This window comes from Lissotriton vulgaris, chromosome 6 (assembly GCF_964263255.1).
Source record: "Lissotriton vulgaris chromosome 6, aLisVul1.2, whole genome shotgun sequence".
NCBI lineage: Eukaryota > Metazoa > Chordata > Amphibia > Caudata > Salamandridae > Lissotriton > Lissotriton vulgaris.
In genome coordinates this window covers 1,892,589,811-1,892,614,858 of record NC_141694.1, presented here as the reverse complement: position 1 = coordinate 1,892,614,858, position 25,048 = coordinate 1,892,589,811, and the positions used below count along the sequence as shown (strand labels likewise).

General features: G+C 44.3%; 1 protein-coding gene across 1 annotated transcript in view; it reads right to left on the bottom strand.

Moving 5' to 3' along the window:
* LOC147709798 (uncharacterized) overlaps nucleotides 1-25,048 on the bottom strand; it is a 102,753-nt gene that overhangs the window by 10,099 nt on the left and 67,606 nt on the right. The gene's annotated exons all lie outside the window — the stretch shown is intronic.

The following is a 25,048-nucleotide window of genomic DNA, read 5'->3' as shown; positions in this document are numbered from 1 at the left end:
GGTGGGGTGCGATGACAGCGTCCGCCTTGTTGAAGACGTGGTGAGGGCAGGGGTCGGTCGGAGATCCGGAGTGGACGGAGTTCATCATGCGGACGGTGTCTTCGGTGTTGACCGGAGTCCAGGCACGGAGAGTGGTGGTGGGGGGCGGAGGTTCGGTCGTGGCGTGCGTCGGTTGAGTGCTGAAGCTGTTGTGTATGTCCGCAATCTTGTTGTGGAAGTAGGAGGCGAGGGAGTTGCAGAGGTCTTGCGAAGGGGTGATGTCGTTGCTTCCTGCGTTGGGGTTGGAGAGCTCTTTCACGATGTTGAAGAGTTCCTTGCAGTTGGGTGCGTTGTTGTCCAGCCGGTCCTTGAAGGCAGTTTTCTTGGCGGTGCGGATCAGTTGGTGGTGCTTCCGGGTGGCGAGCTTGAGGGTGGTCATGTTGTCCGGTGTTGGTTCCCTTCTCCAGGCTTTCTCGAGGGCTCGGCAGTTCTTCTTGGAGCTCTTGAGTTCGTCGGTGAACCATGGGGCTTTCTTGCTGCCGGGTCTGTTGGGCGGGGTCCTCGGAGGGGCGAGTTCGTCCGCGCAGTTGCTGATCCACTTCGCGAGGTTGTCGGCGGCCTGGCTGGGGTTCGCTGAGCTGGCAGGAGGGTGCTGGCTCAGGGAGGCGGCGAGCTGGTCGGCCGTGATCTTGTTCCAGCTTCTTCGAGCAACCTGTTGCTGGTGGTGGTGGATCGTCGTTCTATCGAAGGTGAAGTGGACACAGCTGTGGTCCGTCCAGTGGAGTTCTGTTGCGTGGCTGAAGGTGATGTTTTTGCTGGAAGAGAAGACGGCGTCGAGTGTGTGTCCGGCGAGGTGGGTGGGGGTGCTCACCAGTTGCTTGAGTCCAAGGTTGGCGAGGTTGTCGAGCAGGGTGGTGGTGTTGCGGTCGTTGTTGTTCTCCAGGTGGAAGTTGAGGTCCCCCAGGAGGATGTAGTCAGCGGAGGGGAGGGAATGCGGGCTGACAAAGTCGGCGATGTCCTCGCTGAATTGTGTGCGTGGTCCCGGGGGTCGGTTGATCAGGGTGCCTCTGAGGGTGGTCTTCGGGTCGGTGTGTATCTGGAAGTGCAGGTGTTCGGCGGTGGTAAGGGTGTCGTCGGTGCTGGTCGTGATGCGGATGGTGTTCCTGTGGATGATGGCGATACCTCCTCCCTTCTGGTTGGCTGAGCGGTCCCTCTGGGTGATCTTGTATCCCTCTGGGATGGCGATGGCGATGTCGGGCGCTGAAGAGGCGTTCATCCAGGTCTCCGTGAGGAAGGCAACGTCAGGGGCTGTGGTGTCGAGGAGGTTCCAGAGTTCGATGGCGTGTCTGTGGACGGAGCGGGTGTTGAGCAGGATGCACTTGAGGTGGTTGCAGCTGGTGTTCGGTTTGGCAGGTGCTGGTGCCGGGCAGGTCCGGATGCAGGTGAACCTGCAGGCGTGGCAGCTGAAGGGTCCGTGGGTGCGTCGTGGGGTGGCTCGGTAGCATCCTGGGATTCGGCCGGTGTTGAGTGCGATGAGGGTGGCGGCGGTGTACGTCAGGCGGGTCGGCCGAGGTCCTCGTGGGCCAGGGGTCCTGGCACTGGGCGCGGTCCAGGCGCGGACGGGCTTACCTTTGGCGCGCCTTCGGCGCACAATCGGCGCGCCCGCTGCGCGTGACCGCTGCGCTTTCGGGGGGCGGAGCAGCTGGGAGGCGGGAGCGGGGAGGGTACAGAAGGAAAAAAGGGGCGGGGTTAGCGGCGGTGGCGGGAAGCGGGGAGCGGGGAGGGAGGACGAAGGGGGATAAAAAACTACAGGCAATGCAGAAAGAACAAACAATTACAGGAAACCAGGCAATATTAAATACTTAAACACAGTACAAATGCAACAAAGACAGCAGGGGCAGGTCAGGCGGCCACGGACCACGCCGCTCGAAGGCAGGGGGCGTGGTCACGCGGCGGCAGCCGGGGCAGCGAGGCAGATAGGCGGGGAGGCGCACGCAGCAGCTGGTGGCCGTGCGGCGCGGGGGTGTCTGTCAGGATCGGTCATGGCGCCTACCTGAACTATAGGGACTACAACTCCCAGAAGTCCCTGAAGGGGGGCGTGGCCTATAAAGGCGGGGTGAGCCCTTCAGACACTGTTCGTGATTTTGATGTTTGCAGTACTTCTGGGTTCCTACGTTGTGTGCTGTTATCTGTCCTCTCCCTGTAATCTACAGCGAGAGGTTTTGACCCCTTTCATTCCGCTGTTTGCGCGAGTGGAAAAGAAACGCGCTCAGTCATTTGGATTTAACTCGGAGTTTACTGAGTAAAGCGCGGATTGTGCTTCTGGTTGTTTTTTCCTCCTGGCGTTCCTGTTGGCGGCCACATACCGTGGCGGGAAGGAGAGCAAGGTTCAAAGAGGAGGAACGGACAGTGACGAAGTGGCAACAGTACTGTGAGTTGTTCAGCAGTGCGTGCCCTTTAACGCATTGTTAAAAATGTATTGAAAACTTCCTCTGTAAGGACAAGAGATAAACGGAAGTGTTCTGTTAAGGATTGTTGGTGTTAAGATACAGGAGAGCGGAGTGCATTGCGGGGCAAGCCTTCTGCACACTGCCGCTACGAAGAAAAGCACTAGTGTCTACAGGGGTAATTGCCAAAGCGGAAGGTAGTGGGGGGATTCCTACACCTTGCCGTATTTGGAGCGTTCTTCAGTGAGGACACTTTGATTGTTGAAGTGAGAGCGGAAGACTGTAGTAGGAAGCTACGTCTTGCCGTATCCATTAAGGTTTATCTTTGTACATTTCTGAAGGAAGAACTGTATTCTAAGAGGTTGAACTATTTGATTTATTCACGAATATTGGTGGAACTATACACGTTTAATTTGAGCACTGACCTATTCACAAGGCGGGGTATGTACAAATCCTTTAGCGAGTATTGAACATTTATTCTCTGGGTTATCTGAGAGTAACAGGTGTTTATATTCCATAGGGACTAGCTGTGCAGTTTGTTCACATTCTGATAAAAGGAGGAGGTGGAGTGCATTTCTTCTGGAAAGGTGAAGCCTTTACTACACTTAGAGAGAATGCAAGAGAGTTGGTTTCCCCTGTGACCAATAATAACCTGTATGCTTGTTTTCTTGTCTTTCAGCTATCGCTTCCCTGCTGTCCCCTTCCGTCCCCTCCTTGTGCTATTCCTTTTTTATCCCTCGCCCTATCCCACGAACACGCTGTGTTGTTAGTGCCAGCGTGTTGGTGAGGTCGGGAGGAGGACATATATGTGCAACGACCGTATCCTGCAGCGTGGAGTCTGACAGAATCACGAACCCACGAATTGCATACTGCCTGGTACGATCGGAGCACATATGGCCACTTTGGATGATGTGTTAAGGGCTCTGGTTTTGGTCCAACAAGAATTGGCTTCGTCTAAAGCTGAGGCGGTAGCTCTTAAGGATAGGGTTGAGCAGTTATCAAAGAATCCTTTTTCTTCCGGCCCCTCCCAAATTCAGGTTACAGTCCCTCCACCTATTCCGTTAGCCACCCCAGAACGTTATGGGGGGGATCCACGCAAAACGCAAGCATTCATGACTCAGATCATGCTTCACTTCTCTTGTAAACCAGCCTCCTTCCCTACGAATCACTCTAGGGTTGCGTATGCTATATCTTATTTGGTGGGGGATGCAGCAAATTGGGCAGTCCCTTTGGTAAAACGTGACGATGCCATGTTGTCCAACTGGACTGCGTTCAGAGAGGAATTTGAAAAAGTCTTTGACAGAAGGGCCACTAATTTCAGCGCTGACAAAGAGTTACTATCCCTGCGTCAGGGGAGGAGTGATCTAATAACCTACCTAACCACGTTTAATCGGTTAATAGCTGAAACAGAATGGCCAGAGGGCAAAAGGATGTCCTTATTTTATCAGGGTTTGAAGGATGAATTGAAGGACGCCGTGGCACACATAGACCCTCAACCCACTACCTGTGTAGATATGGTGAACTTGGTATTGAGGTTGGATGGGAGGTTGACTGAGCGGAGTGGGGATCGGAGAAAATGGGACAGAGGTTATACCCGTAATGTAAGTTTCCCTCCTAGGGCTATGGGTACCGCAGAAGCTGGGGTAGAACCTATGGAAATAGGAGCTATTAGACCCCCTTTGTCCAAAACTGAAAGAGAAAGCAGAAGAGTACAAGGCCTTTGTATGTATTGCGGGAAGAAAGGACATTATGTCCGAGAGTGCCCTTCTAAGCCCAAGACTCCGAATACTTGGAACAAAAACCAACGGGTGGCGGTGTCCAATACAGCTAGAGAACTTGAAGCAGGGTTGGTATCCTCGCCTAGGGAGGAAGAGACACCTGACTGGAAACTTACATCTTTGTCTTCCTCAGGGATAGGGGAAACGGAATCCCACCTGGTGCTAGCTATGACATTGGAGTGTGAGCAAAAATCCCATCAAGTAATGGTTATGCTGGACTCAGGGGCCACAGGTAACTTTATAGATGATGGGTTGGTGGCTCGTTTGTTGATACCTAGAGTACCCAGAGGCAGTCCAGAGGAGGTTTTGGCGGTCGATGGGCAACCCATTAAATCAGGTCTCATAACTGAGAAAACCGCAGAAGTGGAATTGTCTATTGAGGTGTCCGAAGGCAGACATGTAGAAAAGATGGAGCTGAATATAATCGATGCTCCGCAATACGAGATTATACTGGGGATGCCGTGGTTTACGTTCCATAACCCTTCCATCGACTGGAAATCACGCACAGTGCATTTCTCTTCAGCATTTTGCAAGGAACATCTAGTGCCTTATGTGTCTTCCCCAGTAGCAGTATTAGCCTTGCAATTTATGGTGGCTACCGCCGCTGAAAAGGAGGTGGAGCTTCCGAAACACTACGAAGCCTTTCAGGATGTCTTTAGTGAGAGCAGAGCGGAGAAGTTACCTCCACACAGAGCATATGACTGTCGCATTGATTTGGTTGATGGGGCAGTGATTCCTACATGTCGAGTATATGCTTTGTTGGTCCCCGAAACCGCTCACTTAAAGGAGTACATCGATAATTACGAGAGCATAGGCTTTATAAGACCTTCACGGTCCCCTGCAGCCTCTCCCCTTTTCTTTATAGCAAAAGCCAATGGTGATTTGAGGGCGTGTGTGGACTACCGCGTCTTGAATAAGAACACCATCCGCAACCGATACCCTCTCCCCCTCATTACCGTATTGATTGATCAAGTGAGGGAGGCTATGATCTATACTCGCTTGGACTTGCGAGGTGCCTATCACTTGGTCAGGGTTCGTGAGGGGGATGAGTGGAAGACGGCCTTCAAGACGCGGTATGGCCTTTACGAATATCTGGTCATGCCATTTGGGCTGTGTAATGCCCCTGCGGCTTTTCAGTTCCGGATCAATGACGTTCTGAAGGAGTTTATCGATTTGTTCGTAGTTGTCTACATCGATGATATTTTGGTATACTCAATGAAGGAAGACAGTCATGTGGAGCATGTATGTAAGGTCCTGGCCAAGCTGAGAGAACATAGTCTCTTTGTGAAACTCAGTAAATGCGAGTTTGGAGTGTACAGTGTAGAATTCCTGGGTGTGATGATTAGTCCTTTGGGGTTGCAAATGTCGGAGCGCAAGGTGGAGGCAGTGCGAAACTGGCCTGTTCCGAAAAATGTGAGAGAGGTCCAGAGTTTTTTGGGTTTCGCGAATTATTATCGTCGCTTTATTTTGCATTTTTCATTACTGGCTGTGCCTATTACAAGGCTTTTGAGGAAGGGAGTGCCTTTTGAGTGGACATCTGCAGCAGGGGATGCATTTCAAACCCTTAAGACTTCATTCACTACTGCTCCGGTACTGTCTCATCCCAATCTGGAACACCCCTTTGTGGTAGAGGCTGATGCTTCGGATGAAGCTATCGGGGCGGTGTTGTTGCAGAGAGATGTAGGTACAGGGCAATTGCACCCAGTGGCCTTTCTGTCAAAGAAATTGAGTTCGGCTGAACTCAATTATACGATAGCAGAAAAAGAACTACTGTCTATAAAGAGGGCTTTTCAAGAATGGAGGCAATATCTATGGGGGGCCCGTCATACCATCACAGTATACACTGACCATAGAAACTTGCAATTTATGTCATCTGCCAGACATTTAACACAAAGGCAAATGAGATGGATGCTCTTTTTTGCAGAGTACAACTTTGTAGTCACTTTCCGCCCGGGGTCTGAAAATAGAAAGGCTGACGCCTTATCTAGACAAACCATGCCAGTGGAAAGTGTGGAAGAGAAGCAGGCCATCATACCTACAGGGAAAGTCTTATGTGTGGTGAGAGCAGAGACCTTTTTGGATGACGTGAGAAGTCATCAGTATCCTGGAGGGTGGAGGTCATGGGCTCAAGGCGTAGTGGAGAGGAAGGTGAGAGACGGGTTGCCCTTCTTTCAGGAAAAGCTGTTCCTGCCCTCAATTCCCTTGCAGAAGAAGGCTTTTTGCTGGTGTAATGAGGGAGAGCTTGTGGGACATCCTGGTATACGTAAAACCCTCGAAACCATTCAAAGGCATTTCTGGTGGGCTAACCTGATTAAGGATGTTACGCTGTGGGTGACCCGTTGTGATGTTTGTGCTAGAGCCAAGGGAATAACCACTAAGAAAGCGGGGAAACTGATACCCATGCCTACACCCAGTCAACCTTGGCAGCAAATCAGTCTGGATTTTGTGTCTGGTCTTCCGTTGGATAAGGGATTTTCAGCCGTTTTGGTAGTGGTAGATAGCCTCACTAAAATGGGGCATTTTATTCCCTGTAAAACCCTTCCAAATGCCAGTCAGACGGCCCAACTGTTAGCCAGCAATGTTGTCCGGTTGCATGGTATTCCTAGGGTGATTGTGTCAGATAGAGGACCGCAGTTCATTGCAAGGTTCTGGCGCATGTGGTGTCGCGCCTTGAATATTGAGTCTAATCTGTCCACCAGCTTCCACCCCCAAACAGATGGGCAGACAGAACGTCTGAACCAGACCCTAAAGAAATACTTGAGATGCTTCTCTAAAGAAGCTCATGAATCCTGGGTAGAACTTTTGTGGATGGCGGAACTAGCCTATAACAATGCTTGGCATAGTTCAACGGGGATGTCACCCTTCAAAGCTAATTACGGTTTTGATGCTAACACCTTACCGGTTGACATTCCCGCTGATCTCCACGACCAGCCTTCTGTTAAAGAAAGGGTCTTGCTGTTGAGGAAGGTACACAAGGGGGTGCAGGTGCATTTGAACAAGGCAAAGGAGGTGTACAAGAAGTGGGAGGATCGCCGTAGTATAGAGAGCCGTCAGTATGTAGTGGGCGATAAAGTCTGGTTGTCCACAAAGAATATTAAGTTTAAGTTACGCAGTGTATTCCATCCAAGGTTCATCGGCCCTTATCCCATCATGAAACAGGTGAATCCTGTAACATACAAATTGAAATTGCCAGGATCTTTGCGCATACACCCAGTGTTTCATGTACAGTTGCTGAAGCCTGCGCTTACCTCTCGCAGAGCGGCCCCTCCACCGGTCTTTTGTGACGGGGGAATGGAATACGAGGTGAGGAGCATTAGGGACTCCAAGTGGAGCAGAGGCGTCCTTAAATACCTGGTGTCATGGAAGGGATATACCGCGGAGGATGATTCCTGGGAGCTCAGTTCGGATGTGCATGCTCCAGCGGCGGTGCGTTCTTTCCACAGGAGGTTCCCTGCTAAGCCTGGCCCTAGAAGGCGCTAGGGACGGGGACATACTGTCAGGATCGGTCATGGCGCCTACCTGAACTATAGGGACTACAACTCCCAGAAGTCCCTGAAGGGGGGCGTGGCCCTATAAAGGCGGGGTGAGCCCTTCAGACACTGTTCGTGATTTTGATGTTTGCAGTACTTCTGGGTTCCTACGTTGTGTGCTGTTATCTGTCCTCTCCCTGTAATCTACAGCGAGAGGTTTTGACCCCTTTCATTCCGCTGTTTGCGCGAGTGGAAAAGAAACGCGCTCAGTCATTTGGATTTAACTCGGAGTTTACCGAGTAAAGCGCGGATTGTGCTTCTGGTTGTTTTTTCCTCCTGGCGTTCCTGTTGGCGGCCACATACCGTGGCGGGAAGGAGAGCAAGGTTCAAAGAGGAGGAACGGACAGTGACGAAGTGGCAACAGTACTGTGAGTTGTTCAGCAGTGCGTGCCCTTTAACGCATTGTTAAAAATGTATTGAAAACTTCCTCTGTAAGGACAAGAGATAAACGGAAGTGTTCTGTTAAGGATTGTTGGTGTTAAGATACAGGAGAGCGGAGTGCATTGCGGGGCAAGCCTTCTGCACACTGCCGCTACGAAGAAAGGCACTAGTGTCTACAGGGGTAATTGCCAAAGCGGAAGGTAGTGGGGGGATTCCTACACCTTGCCGTATTTGGAGCGTTCTTCAGTGAGGACACTTTGATTGTTGAAGTGAGAGCGGAAGACTGTAGTAGGAAGCTACGTCTTGCCGTATCCATTAAGGTTTATCTTTGTACATTTCTGAAGAAGAACTGTATTCTAAGAGGTTGAACTATTTGATTTATTCACGAATATTGGTGGAACTATACACGTTTAATTTGAGCACTGACCTATTCACAAGGCGTGGTATGTACGAATCCTTTAGCAAGTATTGAACATTTATTCTCTGGGTTATCTGAGAGTAACAGGTGTTTATATTCCATAGGGACTAGCTGTGCAGTTTGTTCACATTCCGATAAAGGGAGGAGGTGGAGTGCATTTCTTCTGGAAAGGTGAAGCCTTTACTACACTTAGAGAGAATGCAAGAGAGTTGGTTTTCCCTGTGACCAATAATAACCTGTATGCTTGTTTTCTTGTCTTTCAGCTATCCCTTCCCTGCTGTCCCCTTCCGTCCCCTCCTTGTGCTATTCCTTTTTTATCCCTCGCCCTATCCCACGAACACGCTGTGTTGTTAGTGCCAGCGTGTTGGTGAGGTCGGGAGGAGGACATATATGTGCAATGACCGTATCCTGCAGCGTGGAGTCTGACAGTGTCCTAGAACTAGGTCACACTCACCTGCGTCGCACGGTCGCCATATATGGCCAAGTGCGCGGGGGGCGGAGCAGCTGGGAGGCGGGAGCGGGGAGGGTACAGAAGGAAAAAAGGGGCGGGATTAGCGGCGGTGGCGGGAAGCGGGGAGCGGGGAGGGAGGACGAAGGGGGCTAAAAAACTACAGGCAATGCAGAAAGAACAAACAATTACAGGAAACCAGGCAATACTAAATACTTAAACACAGTACAAATGCAACAAAGACAGCAGGGGCAGGTCAGGCGGCCACGGACCACGCCGCTCGAAGGTAGGGGGCGTGGTCATGCGGCGGCAGCCGGGGCAGCGAGGCAGATAGGCGGGGAGGCGCACGCAGCAGCTGGTGGCCGTGCGGCGCGGGGGTGTCAAATGGACATCAAATATGGATTATTTGAACCTGCACGTTTTCGTATTACTAGGAATGGAGAGTCCAAAGACTTTTACGATCCTGTACTTCTACAGCAGTTTCTGAATAGTATCAGGTCTGATGATATGGAAACTCAGTCTCCTTCCAATGCCCAATCTTCTCAATCCAAGCCCTCATCTACGAATCCATCAACGTCCCATTTATATACATCTCCTGACTCTAGACAAGGTGGCAGAGATCTTACTCGCCTGCCTCGCTCTTAGGATGACAAGGATCCGGCTCTACGCTCTGTCTCTTCTCACACTAACACGCAGCAAAGAGACAAGTCTAGATCGCCTCTTAAGACGCCATCTGATGCTGACTGAATTCTTTTAATGCTTTAATGCTTTATTACTTTTCTCCTTATATAAGCTTATAGTAGAGTTTACTGTCCACAATGCTTTTGTTGCTCGCTTTATACATTGAGATTTTATTGCATGGTATAATAAGGTTTTTTTTCATTAATGTTCTATATAGTGTTCTATGCCCTGTTGCTCTTCTATATATTTACTGCTACTATGTGATTTTCAGTTTTGTGGTTATTTCATCATTTTCAGGCTTTGCTTATTATACGTTATAAGGCCATTATCCATTTCACAGGAGACCTTTATTTTTCCCATGCTCATTCCCCTAGCTACGGTGTTGTTATTGTTATTGCTCTTATTGCTAAATGTTTCATTTTTTACTTTCTCTGGTTTTATATGATGTCACTTTGTTTCATTGTTTTCTATGTTTAAATTGTCTTTGATCATTTTCTTTTGTTTCTCTTCTGTTGTATGACTTTGTAGTTTTCCCTCCTTTTCTTCTACCTATTATCTCTTTCCCTCCTTTTCTATGACATTGTTGGTCTGTTCCCTTTCCGTGTTTTGTTCCTTTCATTTACTATGTCTTCTCTTCTTCTCATCCTATTAATCACACCCAGGTTTTATATTAACGTTGTGTTCTTTTTTGTAGTATGATCACTTTTGTTCTCTGTTTTTGTATTGTGGCTTACACCTTCTTGATCTTTTATATTTTGCGTTAGCCATTTGGCCTCCTTAGAGTCTTTACCTGATCGCAGGTTTCCTTCACAGCTGTTATCTTATACATGGCAATACTTTTCCGATGCATTCTTTTCCCTATGACGCTATGCTTGTTGTTAAATTTGACATTATTTATTTCCTCCAACCCGCTTTCAACAGTTTCATATATATTGTTTCTAATAAGTTCTGCTGTTCTTTATGCTTCTATTCATATGCATTTTTACCCCTCCTTATCATAGTACCGGACCTCTTTCTTCATCTTATTTAACTTTCATATTTCTTTTACTTCACTTCTCACACTTCTTATATTTCTTATTTCACTTTCCTTGTTTTCATTTCCCTGATTGACTACTGAGCCACGATACGTTGTCTCACGGAGGAAGGAGACGCTGTCCCTTCAAACCGGAACCTTTATAGAAATCACCAACACCTTTGATGTGTCAAACCTGTACCTCAGCAACCGATTGAGACGTTATTTTTCTTCATTAATTGAAAGAGATTACACTGAACTTAGAGCGTGTCATGCGATCGTTGTCTTAACTCACTGATTGACGCGGTTAGCATTTCTCTGCAAGAATTTTATGGATGCAATATTAGAAAATTCTGGGACAGCCAACTAAAGGAGATACACCGCTTTACACCCTAAGGGAGTCTCTCCTTCAGCAATTGAAACACCCTCGTCCTGATGATGGTCTTTTTGACATCTGCAACCAAGACCGAAACGTCGACACTCCATCAACTCCACTAATGTTGTTTTACAACACATATTCGTAACCACATTTAATTTACCATTTTGGGTTATGTTTTGTTTACTAAATAGGAGCTGATGTGTTTTGTCATGAACTATAGATAAATTGTTTTTAATCTTTGTTCATGATCTGTTGCTATCATTAATTTGTACATTTATCTCCCATAATTTGTTTTCAGTAAAGATTTTTTCAAACATAAAAACCCCCCTGCTCTGCTCTTTCTTCCAACCTTCCACTGATTCGTTTATCCATTTAAAGAAATATTGTTATCCAGTGGATACTGTTGAATGTTACTATAGTACAACTCAGAACTAAGACCGAATGATCTAAAAATAAATCCCTTGTAGCACCTCTTTGTGTTGAGTTATCTTATACATGGCAATACTTTTCCGATGCATTCCTTTCCCTATGACGCTATGCTTGTTGTTAAATTTGACATTATTTATTTCCTCCAACCCGCTTTGAACAGTTTCATATATATTGTTTCTAATAAGTTCTGCTGTTCTTTATGCTTCTATTCATATGCATTTTTACCCCTCCTTATCATAGTACCGGACCTCTTTCTTCATCTTATTTAACTTTCATATTTCTTTTACTTCACTTCTCACACTTCTTATATTTCTTATTTCACTTTCCTTGTTTTCATTTCTTTCTCCTCATATTCTTCTCTTATTATATGATTCTCTTAGCATGTTCTAATAATTTTTATACAATATTGACTATGTTCCATGAAAGTATTGTATGTTTTCCAACTTTAGTTGTTGCAAATATGTTCTAAATGCATTTCATAATATTTCGTATTAACAGGTACTCTCCCAGACCCCTATTCTTCTTTGCTTGAAAGGGGTCTGACCTCCCTTGGCGTTGCTGTAGGTGCACCCAGACCCGTAGTTAACAGTTTAGGTTTCTTTTTCTTTCTTTCTCTTTTTCTCTCCTCTCTAGCTTTAATACTTTTTCTTTCTATTTCTATTTGCTTTGTCTGTTCCAGTTTTCACTCTGCGTTTTTAATTCTTTTTTCCTTTCCTTTCCTTTCCTTTTCTTTTACTTTTTCTCTTCTCCTTTCCCCTCTCATCCAAAGTAACAACTTTCTTCTACTCCTTTTCTTTCTTTATTTTCTTTTCTTCTTTTCCTTATTATCTTCTTGTTCAATCCTATTGTCATGTCTTCTATTCATCCACTATCTGTGATTTCCTGGAATGTTCATGGGCTCACCCACTATATCAAGCGCAAGAAAGTTCTTTCTTACTTGCATTCTAAACATGTAGATATCGCCTTACTACAGGAAACCCATTTGGACGATGTTGAATCTAGTAAGCTTAGCAGGGATTGGGTTGGTAAAGTCATTCATAGCAGTGTTTCGAAGCCTGATCCCACCAATCCTAACCCTGTTCGTAAGTGTGGGGTGGCCATCCTGTTTCGGAAATCACTTCTGTTTACAATTATTAAGACATGGACTGATCCAGATGGTCGATATGTATTTGTCAAATTGAAAATTGGGAACTCTTTTATTTGTCTGGGTTCTGTTTACGTTCCACTGGGTCCCAAAAAACAATTCTTCCTTCGTCTTAATCGTCTTCTTAAGGAAATAAATGCTTCTCAATTTCTCATTGGTGGTGATTGGAATTTGGCACCGGATCCTGCTCTTGACAGAACAGGTTGCATTGACACTATCAACGCTTCGGACAGAGCCATCTTCTGTGACATTCTTGCTGACACTGGTCTTGTTGAACACTGGAGACTAAGTCACCCGCAGGATAAAGAATACACGTTTTTTTCTTCTACTCACGGTACGTTTTCATGCCTTGACTACTTTCTTCTTTCGCAACATTCAGTCCGATTGGTTACTGATTCCAAGATTTTAGAAGCAGCTATATCTGATCACTCCCCTGTTCTTGTGTCTCTAGATTTGGGTCTTATGAGTCCGGGGCGCAAATCGTGGAGTTTGAATATCAACAAATATAAAACGCCAGCGGGTAAACTTCTTTTGCAGTCCCACTTACGTGATTATCTTCTCAATAATGAAGATTCGGTTTCCTCTAAAAGAATGGTCTGGGCAGATGCTAAGGCAACCATCAGAGGTCAACTTATGCGGGACGCTTCTCTTTATAATAAAAAGAACGCTGCCAAGCAAATTGATCTGGAAAAGGATATTCGCCGACTCTCTCAATTATATATTTCAAAACCAACTCTCCAAAACCGAAAGTTATTGGAACAGGCGCGCATGTCCCTCAATACACTTTTCACTTCTAAGGCGGAATATGCCTTACAAAAGATGAAAGGTCGTCACTATGAACAAGGGGAGAAAGCTGGTCGGTTATTGGCTGCGCAGCTGCGTCAAAGAGAGGCCGCTATGGCGATTCCAGCAATCAAATCAAGTGGTGGTGATATCCTTACTCGACCACAAGAGATAGTTGAGGAGTTTGCCTCATTTTATAGATCTCTCTACTCCCCAAACACTCAGGTAGACACGCTAGCGATGTCTAAATTTCTAGATGCAGTACATCTTCCACGACTCTCCGATGATGGAAGAGCTCTACTTAAAGGACCTACCACGATGGATGAAATCTCCTCAGCTATATCTGCCTTGCCGTGCCATAAAGCTCCGGGGGATGATGGTTTTCCTCCTGAATTTTTTAAATGGACTGGTCAGAGCATGACTGATACTCTTCATGCTGCCTTTGGGGAAGCCATGGAGGAGTCTTCTCTTGGTTCTATCTCTAACAAAGCCATCATAGCGGTCTTGCCAAAACCTGGCAAGGATCCTCTATTGTGTGGTAGTTATCGTCCTATATCTCTTTTAAATTCTGATGTTAAGATTCTTGCTAGCATTCTCGCATCACAACTCCGCAAGGTTTTACCTTCTTTAATCCATAACTCCCAAGTAGGTTTTGTTCCTGGTCGTTCCTCTCGAAACCACTTACGTACTCTCTCCCATGCCCTATAGTCAGCTAAGCATCTTGCCGATGATGCCCTACTTCTTTCTTTGGATGCTAAAAAGCTAAAAAAGAATTTGAACGCATCAAATGGGAATACCTTTTTACCATAATGCAAAGATTTGGATTAGGAGATCAGTTCATAGCTATAGTGCGACTACTTTATGATATCCCATCTGCTCAAGTTAACTGTGGAGGTTTTCTCTCTACCTCATTTCCTACCCAGAGGGGTACCCGTCAAGGTTGTCCACTCTCCCCTCTTCTTTTCCTTTTGGCTATGGAGCCTCTGGCTGCTGCAATTCGTCAATCGGTTGCTGTGGTGGGCGTTCCTCTTCCAATTGGTCACTCAAAAATGTATTTATATGCGGATGATATTCTTCTCACAATCACTGATCTTCCACGCTCTCTCCCTGCTCCCCTCCGTGTCATTGATGATTTTTCTTCTTTCTCTGGCTACAAGAGAAACTGGGATAAGAGCGAAGCCTTACCTATTTCCATTGGTACTACAAAGGATGCAATCTCTGGTTTTCCATTTCATTGGCAACCTTCTCGGCTTAAATACTTAAGGATAATCCTCAACAGGGGATTGGATAATGTTGTCATGGACAATTTAACTCCTTTAATTGCGCAAATGCAAAGAGATTTCGATAAATGGAAGGCCCTGGGTTTAACCCTTTGGGGACGGGTTCAGGCGATTAAGATGGTCATCCTACCACGTTTTCTTTATGTTCTGGGTATGCTCCCTTTGACTATTCCTTTGGCTACTCTTCGGTCCATTGATTCATAAATTGCATTTTTTATATGGGATACAGCTAAACCGCGTCTCACCTTAGCCAAATGAAAATCCCACCAATTGCAGGGAGGTTTGGGTCTCCCCTCTATCGAGCACTATTCCCTTGCCCTTCATCTTTCCCATCTTTCTTTCTTTTTACCTAAGTCTAAAGACATCCCTCAATGGGTTCCACTTGAACGCCATTTATTGGCTTCTGGCCCTGGTTTGTCCCTTCTTTATGTCAAGGGTTCCAGTTCTCTTGACCCCAAAAATCCTATATTATCTGCTATGTATAAGTCTTGGCAAAGAAGTCATCGTATCCTTAAATCTGACTCGCGGCTTCATTTTAATGCTCCTATATGGTCTAACTCGGCTATTCGAGTTCGAGGTCACACTGTGTCCTGGCCTCTGTTGCAGGAAGCAGGTATTCATTCCATGGAACAACTGTTCCATGGTGACAATTTTAAATCCTTTCCCCAATTCAGTGAGGAATTCCATCTACCACCCACACAATCCTGTAAATATTCCCATCTTCAACAAGCTATCACAAAACATCTAGGTTCCCCACCCGAGCTGTTGTCCGCTTCTCCTATTTTATCCTATCTGAATTTATGGGGAACTTTTAAGGGTGTCACTTCTGGTCTTTATAAGACTTTCTTACATCCTCTATTTTTCGCAACCCCTTTCAAAAGCTCTTCAATCGAAATGGCAATCACGCCTATCTGTGATATGCTCAGATACTCAGTGGGATCTCATTTTGGAAGGATTACATAAGGGTGTTCGAAAGCTCACCTTAAATTCTGTATTTTTAAAATTCTCCATGAATGGCACTGGTCCCCGGTTAAATTACATCATGCTAAGTTACTTTCGCATTCTTTGTGTTGGAGATGTTCTGCTTCCGGTTGTGATATAACGCATATTATCTGTGAGTGCCCTCGTACTAGATCATTTTGGCTTTTTGTACGAAAGACTTTGGCTCATTCTGTCATTGCCTTTGCCCTTTATCTCGGCAAATATAATCTTACATGACTTTCGTGGTCTTCCAAAGTTTACTAAACCACAGACTCGTCTCCTACATACTGCCCTAGCCACGGCAAAAATGTGTATATTGCGTCATTGGAAGTCTTCATTATCTCCTTCTCAGGAGGAGTGGTTGGTGGCAATGGTACAAACAGCTTCTTACGAACGTATAATTTATAATTTGCAGGATCAAGCTTCCATTTTTCTCCAAGTTTGGTCCCCATTCTAGAAACCACTCGGTCTCTACTCCTTCTTCTTCTACGGCTGCTTTTCCTTCTTAATTCCACCTTCTTCGTACCATGCTCACTCTCTTTTATTCCTCTATCCCACGCTCATTTTTCTTACTTCCATTTCACTTCACAATTATTTTTTTTACTCTGGGGCTTCTTTTCTCTCTCTCTTTCTCCTAAAATTTCTTTTTCATTAGTTTCTTTTTCTTTTCTCTCTTTTCTTTTTATCCTTATTGTTGCCCTATGAATTCTAGAGGATTTGGTGTTTTATGCCTCCTTTGTTATATTTTATGACTCATTTCCTCATTTATGCTATGTTTCACTTTAACCTCTGCATATGTATCTGCATTTGTGCTTTATCTAAAATGTTCTTAATAAAAATGTCAACACAAATAAAGCCATTCACATTTTGCCTCCGCCCACCACTCAATACAGCATGCCGGCTGCAAATGATGTTGTAAATTCCTTCTGGAGCTGCCTTTGTTTACCTGTTTGCTGCTATATCACAGTATACTAGTTGGTGTCCATTTTAATCTATTCTTTATAACGTAATTCAGTTTTTAGAATGTACACAATGAGATGCCTTTATAACTGCACTCCTGTATGTATTTTAATTGAGGACTTCCGCTATGCTTGTAAACCAACTTAGTAGGTCTTTAAGGTCTTTCTAGCTTGCTTTCAGTGCACTTGTTTGCTGTGCTTATACAGGTATTTTATTATTACATTACTAATTGTATCTGTGCTGTGCTGTCTGTCTTTGCAATCCTAACTATCAACCTCAGTGCGCCGCTCAACCCGTCTGTCTACCTATCCTTCTATGTATGTATCTACCTATCTATCAACCTATCTATCTACTGTCCCTCTATCTATGCAACATTTATCTTTGCAACAGTATCATTCTTTTTTAATTCCATCTATATTTGCAAATCTATCATTCTATCTATCAATGTATCTATCTTTTCAAGTTTATCTATCTATATCTATCTGTAGGGTTGGATCACTGACTAAATATCAAAGGTCAAAATATCGACCTACAAAAATATTGCAGCCAAAATATTGAGGACAAGAATATCGACATCCTATCTACATTAAAGTAAGTACAAAAATATTGGACAAAAATATAGATGTCAAAAATATCGTTATTAAAAATATCGTTTTTTATTTAAGTTAAAAAAATAATGTAAAACAAGGTAAATAATAAATATAATTAAAACAAACAAAAATATTTTTAATGCTTAAGAATTGTTAGTAATATATATAATTTTAAAATACATTAAACATATACATATAATATATATCTACTTACTTATTAATGTTTTAATATTTATTTTAATCATTTATAAATGTTTTTTTTTATAAATTATAAATACATCTATACACATAAAACAATAATATAAATAACAACAAAAAATGTATATATAACAAATGTAAACAATAAAAAAAATGTAATCTTTTTTAAATTAATTATACAGTACATTAGCTAAAATAATACAAAAAATGTTAGATAGCGGAAGAAATAAAATTAATATTCCAAACCCAGTGACTGCAACAGTAGAAAAAGTGTTGGATAACGTAGGGGTAAAAATTACTATTCCCACTCCAGTGAGTGCAACAGTAGGGAGAGTGTTGGATAGCTTAGGGGTAAAAACTACTATTCACACTCCAGTGAGTGCAACAGTAGGTAAAGTGTTGGATAGCGGAGGGAAAAAAATTACTATTCCCATTCCCATGAGTGTAACAGTAGGGAAAATGTTGGATAGCGGAGGGGTAAAAATGATTATTTCCACTCCAGTTAGTGCATCAGTAGGTAAATTATTGGATAGCGTAGGGGTAAAAATTACTATTCCCACTCTAGTGAGTGCAACAGTAGTGAAAGTGTTGGATAGCGGAGGGGTGAAAATCACTATTCCCACTCCAGTGAGTGTAACTGTAAGGAAAGTGTTGGATAGCGGAGGGGTCAAAATTACTATTCCCACTCCAGTGAGTGCAAATGTAGGGAAAGTGTTGGATAGCCGAGGGGTAAAAATTACTATTCCCACTCCAGTGAGTGCAACAGTAGGGAAAGTGTTGGATAGCGGAGGGGTAAAAATTACTATTCCCACTCCAGTGAGTGCAACAGTAGGGAAAGTGTTGGATAGCGTAAGGGTATAAATTACTATTCCCACTCCAGTGAGTGCAACAGTAGGGAAAGTGTTGGATTGCGTAGGGATAAAAATTACTATTCACACTCAGGTGAGTGCAACAGTATTCAAAGTGTTGGATAGCGTAGGGGTAAAAGTTACTATTCCCACTCCAGTGAGTGCAACAGTAGGGAAAGTGTTGGATAGTGGAGGGGTAACAATTACTATTCCGACTCCAGTGAGTGCAACAGTAGAGAAAGTGTTGGATAGCGTAGGGGTAAAAATTACTATTCCCACTCCAGTGAGTGCAACAGTAGGGAAAGTGTTGGATAGCGTAGGGGTAAAAATTACTATTCCCACTCTAGTGAGTGCAACAGTAGTGAAAGTGTTGGATAGCGGAGGGGTGAAAATCACTATTCCCACTCCAGTGAGTGTAACTGTAAGGAAAGTGTTGGATAGCGGAGGGGTCAAAATTACTATTCCCACTCCAGTGAGTGCAACAGTAGGGAAAGTGTTGGATAGCGGAGGGGTAAAAATTACTATTCCCACTCCAGTGAGTGCAACAGTAGGGAAAGTGTTGGATAGCGGAGGGGTAAAAATTACTATTCCCACTCCAGTGAGTGCAACAGTAGGGAAAGTGTTGGATAGCGTAAGGGTATAAATTACTATTCCCACTCCAGTGAGTGCAACAGTAGGGAAAGTGTTGGATAGCGTAGGGATAAAAATTACTATTCACACTCAGGTGAGTGCAACAGTATTCAAAGTGTTGGATAGCGTAGGGGTAAAAGTTACTATTCCCACTCCAGTGAGTGCAACAGTAGGGAAAGTGTTGGATAGTGGAGGGGTAACAATTACTATTCCCACTCCAGTGAGTGCAACAGTAGAGAAAGTGTTGGATAGCGTAGGGGTAAAAATTACTATTCCCACTCCAGTGAGTGCAACAGTAGGGAAAGTGTTGGATAGCGGAGGGGTGAAAATCACTATTCCCACTCCAGTGAGTGTAACTGTAAGGAAAGTGTTGGATAGCGGAGGGGTCAAAATTACTATTCCCACTCCAGTGAGTGCAACAGTAGGGAAAGTGTTGGATAGCGGAGGGGTAAAAATTACTATTCCCACTCCAGTGAGTGCAACAGTAGGGAAAGTGTTGGATAGCGGAGGGGTAAAAATTACTATCCCCACTCCAGTGAGTGCAACAGTAGGGAAAGTGTTGGATAGCGTAGGGGTTAAATTAACATACTGATAAATATATATATTTTTGTAAAAAATAACATATTTATGAATATTTAACAAAATAATTTTTTTAAAATACCTATAAAATGTAATTAATATTTACTTAAATAACATATAGGGCCAGATGTAGGTCACCAATTACCGGTCAGTAACGGCCGATTTCGGCCGTTACTGACCGGTATTTGGGATTTGGCATGTAGGGGGCATTTTATTTACAGAATCAGTATATTTACCGATTCGGAAATCAAGATGTAGGTGGCACTGTAATCAGTGCCACAGGCCCTTATCGAATCGTTATTTACCATGAAATACTATTCCATGGTAAATAACAAATTCCAGTGTACATGCACATCTCAAGGCCCATAGGAATCAATGGCAATTACCGAATCGGTAAATACCTATTCGGTAATTACAGACTCCTACCGATTCGGTAAAAATTACCGATTTTTTATCTACATCTCATTTACCGAATCTAGAATACCAAATCGGTAAAATTCGGTATTTTAGAGTCGGTAAATGAGGATTACCTACATCGGGCCCTAAATTACTTCCCACCCTATTCCCCTATAAACACACAATGTGCTACACATACATTTAATTATCAATTTTTCAATTAATTTTTTTTTATTAAGAATTAATAATTACTTAACAATAAATTATTAACAATAACAATAATCACATATTAACTAATTAATTATATGTAAATTAATTCCCATCCTATTTCCCTATAAACCCACAACAGCTTAAAAATAAAATAATTAATTTACTTACCAATTAATCAATTAATTAAAATTCACTACCAAATAATAATTAATTTACAATAAATTAATTAACAATAACAATAAATAAAACATATTCATACATTATTAATAATCAATATAATTATAAATTAACCAATTAATAAAAATAAATGACCAATAAATAATTAATTTACAATACATTATTTGCCAATAACAATAAACAAACATATTAACTGATTAATTATATTTAAAATACTTCCCGCCCTAGTCCCCTATAAAACCACAACCCACTACACATTAAAAATAACATAATTAATGGAATTACCAATTAATCAATTAATTCAAAATAATTACCAATTAGTAATTAATGTACAATAAATTAATTAAAAATAACAATAGATAAAATGAATAATACATTATTCATAAGTAATACAATTATAAATGACCCAATTAATAAAAAGTATTTAACAATTAATAATTATTTAACAATAAATTATTTAACAACAACTATAAATAAACTCATTAACTAATTAATTATATTTAATTTACTTCCCACCCTAATACCCTATAAACCCACAACCCGCTCTGATACTAAAACGCAAAATTTACTTTCATTTTTTTTAACTATTCTCTAAACGTTTAATACATATATATAAAAATTATGTAAAAACTTTAAAAAAATGTTAAACATACATATAAAATACATACTAAAATACATAACACTAAAAAACATCAATAATATTTACAACTATATTTTTGCAAACGATATTATTAACTTCGATAATACATACTTCGATATTAAAAAAATCGATATTACTTACCTTAAAGTCGACATTCTGGTCAATGATATTTTTGACTTCGAAATTCTGTCCCTACAATATTTAGAACTCGATATTAGTGTAGGTCGATATTTAAACTACAACATTTTGACTGAGCCCCCTGCAGGGTTATCTTTATCAATCTGTCTGAGAGTTTTTTCTTAAGTGCAGTGCTTAATAAGAGTTTCCTATAAGCTTCTGAAGGTGGAATGACGCTCGGTCTGTTTGTGGTAGTCACAGCGGAGTATATGGGACCATCAGAGGTGCCCATGAATACTGTGTAGCACATAAGCATGGGTTGAAAATTCGTTCCGCCCGCGGAATTTGCAGATTTTCCGCGATTTTGCGATCCGCGAATCTCGCGAAATCGCGGTATAATCCGCGAATCAGAGGGGACGAATTTTCAGCCAAGCACTTACAGGGTTACAGCAGCAGGTGCAAAAGTTGAAGCTAATTTTTTGTAACCTTTTACAAAAGGGTTTCAAAGAAATTAACTTCAACTTGGGCACCTGCTGCTGTAAGCCTGTAAGTGCTTCCTGGCGCATCGTTGCCTGCTTGCAAATATTCTCTGACCCTGCTCTGACCCTTGAAGCAGCGTCAGAGAATAGTTATAAGTAGGCAATGAGGCGCCTGTCACGAAAATTAAAACTCAACAGGAAGCACTGACAGATATAAAAACAAGGATTTGCAATGCAATAGGTCTCGCATTAGGAAAGTTTGAGCTATTGGTCTTGTAAATGACCCTTTTTTTTATTTATGTGTTGGTTTTGAAAGTAGGTAAATTAATACCTTTGTCATTTACAATGCCAATAGTTATAACTTTCGCAAATGTGACACTTATAGCATTTGTAATGCAACATGTTTCGTATTTACGTGACCTAGCTGTATTGATATTACAAATTACAATGGCTTTTAATTTTTTTAAATAATTAATACTTAAATAAAAGTGATTTTAATTTATAATGGCAATAGCTTAAACTTTTATAAATAACTTTTGTGAAGATTATGTTCAGTGTATTTTATTGTGACGAAAATCCAAGAACAGAAGTGAAATATTAACATCTTTTTGTGACATTTGTAATAAAGCTTGAAACATTGAGAGACCATATTTGAACCAGTTGTTGTTTAATGGTTGAGCAGATTGATGCTGGGTTGGCGCTGAGTGGTGCTGTGGTGGTGCTGAGTGGTGCTTTGGTGATGCTGAGTGGTGCTGTGGTGGTGCTGAGTGATACTGGGATGGTGCTGAGTGATGCTGGGGTGGTGCTGTGGTGGTGCTGAGTGATGCTGTGGTGGTGCTGAGTGATGCTGTAGTGGTGCTGAGTGGTGCTGTGTTGGTGCTGAGTGATAATGTGGTGGTGCTGAGTGATGCTGTGGTGGTGCTGAGTGATGCTGTGGTGTCGCTGAGTGATGCTGTGGTCGCGCTGAGTGGTGCTGTGGTGGTGCTGAGTGATAATGTGGTGGTGCTAAGTGATAATGTGGTGGTGCTGAGTGATGCTGGGGTCGCGCTGAGTGATGATGTGGTGATGCAGAGGGCAGAAAGGCACAAAAAGCAGTCTAACAAAGGGCAGAAGGGCAGAAAAACAAGGGAAAAACGAGTCTAACAGAGGGCAGAAGGGCACACTAAACCAGTCTAACAGAGGACAGAAGGGCAGAAAAACAAGGGAAAAACAAGTCTAACAGAGGGCAGAAGGGCACAAAAAACGAGTCTAACAGGGCAGAAAGGCACAAAAATGAGTCTAACAGAGGGCAGAAGGGCACAAAAAACAAGTCTAACAGAGGGCAGAAGGGCACAAAAACAAGGGAATAACAGAGGGCAGACGGGCACAAAAAACGAGTCTAACAGAGGGCAGAAGGACAGAAAAACAAGGGAAAAATGAGTCTAACAGAGGGCAGAAGGGCACAAAAAACGAGTCTAACAGGGGGCAGAAGGGCAGAAAAACAAGGGAAAAACGAGTCTAACAGAGGGCAGAAGGGCACAAAAACAAGGGAAAAACGAGTCTAAGAGAGGGCATAAGGGCACATAAAACAAGTCTAACAGGGGGCAGAATGAATCCTTCCCTGCGTGTTTGTCCACGAAGATGCCACCTTTTTGTGCAATACCTCTACTCAACTGGAGTACTTTCTACTGTCTAATCAGTAAGTGCTCCCTCGTTGGCTAAATGGATGGGGCAGATTTACAATAACTGGTGGATCCCCAGGGATGCGCCAGTTATTGTGCGCCGCAGCTCCTCCACCCATGGTGCGTCGCATTTACAATGCGGCGCACCATGTGGCAAAAACGGCATAGATGCCTCACGCATCTGTGCCGTAAAAGCAGCGCATTGCTGGAGCTGTGTCGCGCTTGCGATGCAGCTCCAGCAATGCTCTGGGGGCCCTATCTCCACAATGCTGCATCAAGCCTTGCGCCTGCTTCAAGCAGGCGCAGGGTTTTGAGGCAGAATTGGCCTAAAAGTGACTGAGTGAATTCTTGTAGATTTCACTCAGCCACTTTTAGGAGGCGTTCCTGCGCAGGAAGGCCCTCCCCTGCTCCGGAACGCCCCCTGATGGTGCAGGGCTTTACAACGCGACGCATCTCTCAGATGCGTCACGTTGTTAATACCCAGCACCATGGCGCATCTTTTGTGCTGCCGCAGCGTCACAAAAGGTCTAGGTTGAGGGTGGCAGTGGTGAGCCAGAGGGTGGCAGTGATGAACCAGAGGGTGACAGCGATGAACCAGAGGATGGCAGGGGTGAACCAGAGGGTGACAGTGCTGAACCAGAGGGTGGCAGTGTTGAACCAGAGGGTGGCAGGGGTGAACCAGAGGGTGGCAGTGATGAACCAGATGGTGGCAGGGGTGAACCAGAGGGTGGCAGTGGTGAACCGGAGGGTCGCATGGGTGAACCAGAGAGTGGCAGTGGTGAACCAGAGGGTGTCAGTGCTGAACCAGAGGGTGACAGTGGATAACCAGAGTCTGGCAGTGGTGAACCAGAGGGTGGCAGGGGTGAACCAGAGGGTGACAGTGCTGAACCAGAGGGTGGCAGTGTTGAACCAGAGGGTGGCAGGGGTGAACCAGAGGGTGACAGTGATGAACCAAAGGGTGGCAGTCGTGAACCAGAGGGTGGCAGTGGTGAACAAGAGGGTGACTGTGCTGTACCAGAGGGTGGCAGGGGTGAACCAGAGGGTGCTGTGATGAACCAGAGGGTGGCAGTGGTGAACCAGAGGGTGGCAGGGGTAAAACAGAGGGTGGCAGTGTTGAACCAGAGGGTGGCAGTGCTGAACCAGAGGGTGACAGTGGTTAACCAGAGGGTGGCAGTGGTGAACCAGAGGGTGACAGTGCTGTACCAGAGGGTGGCAAGGGTGAACCAGAGGTGCTGTGATGAACCAGAGGGTGGCAGTGGTGAACAAGAGGGTGACAGTGCTGTACCAGAGGGTGGCAGGGGTGAACCAGAGGGTGCTGTGATGAACCAGAGGGTGGCAGTGGTGAACCAGAGGGTGGCAGTGGTGAACCAGAGGGTGGCAGTTGTGAACCAGAGGGTGGCAGTAGTGAACAAGAGGGTGACTGTGCTGTACCAGAGGGTGGCAGGGGTGAACCAGAGGGTGCTGTGATGAACCAGAGGGTGGCAGTGGTGAACCAGAGGGTGGCAGGGGTAAAACAGAGGGTGGCAGTGTTGAACCAGAGGGTGGCAGTGCTGAACCAGAGGGTGACAGTGGTTAACCAGAGGGTGGCAGTGGTGAACCAGAGGGTGACAGTGCTGTACCAGAGGGTGGCAAGGGTGAACCAGAGGTGCTGTGATGAACCAGAGGGTGGCAGTGGTGAACAAGAGGGTGACAGTGCTGTACCAGAGGGTGGCAGGGGTGAACCAGAGGGTGCTGTGATGAACCAGAGGGTGGCAGTGGTGAACCAGAGGGTGGCAGTGGTGAACCAGAGGGTGGCAGTGCTGAACCAGAGGGTGACAGTGGTTAACCAGAGGGTGGCAGTGGTGAACCCGAGGTGCTGTGATGAACGAGAGGGTGGCAGTGGTGAACCAGAGG